Genomic DNA, 3,530 nt, shown 5'->3' with positions numbered 1-3,530 from the left:
ATCTTCAATAAGGCATCCTTGATAGTGCGTCGCTCGCTATACTACGTCGCTCGCTATACACCTACGTTAGTATATTAGTATATCGATATAGTCTATACTAATATACTAATATATTGTGTGTTTCCTTTCCTAGTAGCTATATGCCGCACGTGACCTAGCCTTGTCTCTAGCCTATACTTTTGTTAGGCAGCCGCAGTCGGTAGACCTTCCCCTAGGCATCCCGCCCTCTATGTTACGAGCTGCTATATGACACGTGAGGTGTCCACAGGCAAACCCGCGGTGGTTTACTTAGTGATATAGTAGGGAGGGACGCTATAGCTGAGACTGGAAACCAAGTGTATAGTATATAGACCTATACGTATAGTAGATGATCGTGAGGAACTCGATTCTATATAACTATTATTAACTACGAGGAGAACTATATAGCTAAGTATAGCTATATACTACTTAGGATATATATTTAATATATTACTCTATTAGACATATTAAATATATTAACATATTTCTGAGCCTATCTAGGTATATTACTCTATTACTCCGCTAGGTTATACTAATATATTTACTAAGATACTAACGTCTAATATATTCTCCTCGGTCGACCTTCCTCCTTATCTTTCCCCTTAGCCTCCTATATAGTTAGTTCATAATATCTCCCCCTCCTTTAACGTATATATTACTCCTAACGTACTTAAGGTAAGTATATCCCTTCCCTTCTACCTTTTACTTCTTCCTTATAGCTAATTATACTAAAGGTTCCGAAACCCTCTCGATCCTAATAATACCGTAACTTAGGTAATACTATTATAAAGCTCAGCTCTTACGCTCCTAATCCCTACCTAGAGTATACTAAATCGCACTCTATCTATATTATTCGTTATAGTTATTCGAAGTATAGTCCTTATACTAAAAAGAATATAACCTATTATAGTCACTTTTCTAAGGCTAAGTTTAATTGACTTAAAAATAAGAAGTAGGAGTTAATTTAGTAAGGTTAGGAGGCTTAAAATTTAATATTAGCCTTAGCTAAGTAATTATTAGAAACTTAGTAGCGTATTGCTAATATAAATAAAAGAGTAGATATCCTAACGAAGCGTTAGGAGGATATAGCGGATCGTGAGGCGGTAGCCTTAGGTTTACTTAATGATAGTGATAATACGGATATAGCGGTAATAGATATAGATCCCTTTATCTAGGATAATCTAGCTTTTGATGTAGTTATTTTTTCTGATCTATCCCTCTCTTTTCCTAAGTTTAGGAATATAGGATAGCTCTCTAAGTTATCTAGTTAATAATTCTTTAGTACTATTATTCTTTATCCCGGTCTCTAGGCTCAATTCTAGATAATCTAATGTAGTACTAGTAGTATTTAATAATAAGCGTCTTAGGTACGTTTTCCCTTAGTTCCTAGGTATTAGGTTCCATTATTAACTAATGTACTAGATATTACGTTAGTATTAGAAACCCTTAATAGGCTAATATCTTTTCTAGCTTTATTTCTTACATCCCGTAGAGTCCTACATTAGTTATTCCTTACTAGCGTTTAGTATTAGTCTTATTTTCTGATTTTAGTTCTTTTAGAATAATAGGTCGCGTACCTATCCTTTAATAGTATTCCTTCTTTACTCTAGATAGTAAGTTATCGCTATATTCCTAAGTGTTCTCTAAATTATCGTATCCTAACTACTTAACTAGATATATATCGACGTACTTAATAGCTTCTAATCTAGGGCTAAAGTTAACTAATCTCTTAATCTTATACTTTAGTTCTCCTATTTCCTTATTAATCTCTACTAGTCCTAGTTTCGCATTTAGATCCTTATATAGTTCTAGTAGAGATTTATAGAATACTAAGTATATTTCTAGTATCTTTAGGAGATCTAGTTCGTATATAATTAGTTCTAGTTTCTTTTTAATACGATATAGTCTAATTTTAGTATAATCTAGTTTATCGCTTAGTCGTTTTATTTTGATATTTTTTCTTCTTATATAGATTATCCCTTCCTCTTTAAGGTCTAATCCCTTAGATCTTCTTTTATTTTCTCTTTTTACTATTTTTTCTGATATTTTTTATAATTCCTTTTACATTATATTATGTAGCTCTTTTATCTTATTAACCTTAATCCTTACTTCTTCTAATATTAGTTTCTTAAATTTTAGTATCTTAAATATATTTAGATAGTATCTATAAGTTACGTAAAATAGTGATATTCCTATTACGGCGGTACTATTATTAAATACTATTTATACTATTAGTAGTAGTTATACCTAATTATCTTACTAATAGTTAACGTAGTATCGTAAATATTATTCTAGTATTTAGTTTATTCTTTCTATTTAATCATCTATCTATAGGTAGTATACTATTAATAACTTTATATCCGTCCCTAAGAGATCTATTAAGGATTACTAAAACTATAATATAAATAGTTTATCTCTATCTAAGATTATCTTATTTAGTATCTCGTATTATAATATAACTATTCTAACGAATAAGTAGGCTAAATCTCTTACTATTACCTTTTTAGTAAATAGTAGTATATATACGTATTTCGTTAGTCTTTCGATAACTATTATAATATTATTATACTCTTTACTCGTAAGGGGTTCTTAAGATATTAGTAGTTTTATAATAAAGTTAATTATAATAGAGTCCTATAGTCTATTTAGTATTTATAGTACTATAAGTAACCTATATAGTCTATATCGTTCTTTCTTTATTTTCTTATAGATATCGCATTTTCTAATGTATTCTTCGATATCTTTTCTAAGTCCTTTCTATGTAAAGTCTCTTATAATTAACTTAATCGTTTTTATAATTCTAGGGTACTCTATAAGTTAGCTATTATATCTTTCTTTTATAATATCCCGTTTTTACTCTTTAGTTAGCTCTATATCTATAATTACTAAATTATAGTTATATCCTCTATATTATAGTATCTACTTATTAGTCTTAAGTAACGTATTAGGTTTAGGTCCTACTACCCCTATATAGTCTAGTCTTCTACTTAATGTATCTACTTAATCATTTTCAGTTCCTTTAATATAGTAGATTCTAAAGTCGTATCTTACTAAAGTTTCTACCTATCTCACTTATCGTCTATTTAGATCCTTTATCGTTATCTAGTAAGTAAGGTTCTTATAGTTAGTGAATATCTATACTAGATACTTTACCCCTTCTAGATATACTCTCCATTATTATAATACTTCTATAATAGCGAGTAATTCTTTATTATAGATATTATAGTTTAATTCTAGTTAAGTTATTCATCTTAAGTAGTAAGCTATAGGTTATAATCGGCTATTCTTATCTTTCTATATAAGATATATCCCTATTATCTCGTCTAATATATTAGTTTTAAGTATTAACTCTTTTTCTAGATTAAATAATATAAGGATAGGTATAGAGGTTATCTATCCCTTTAGTCTCTTAAAGGCGTATTTATATTTATCGTCCTAGTTGAAGATATAGTCTTTCTTTATTAAATTTATTAGGAGTACTACGATTCTCAAAAATCCTTAGATAAACCTCC

The sequence above is a fragment of the Cladophialophora immunda genome, assembly GCF_000835495.1.
Source record: "Cladophialophora immunda strain CBS 83496 unplaced genomic scaffold supercont1.7, whole genome shotgun sequence".
NCBI lineage: Eukaryota > Fungi > Ascomycota > Eurotiomycetes > Chaetothyriales > Herpotrichiellaceae > Cladophialophora > Cladophialophora immunda.
This window is presented reverse-complemented; position numbering follows the sequence as displayed.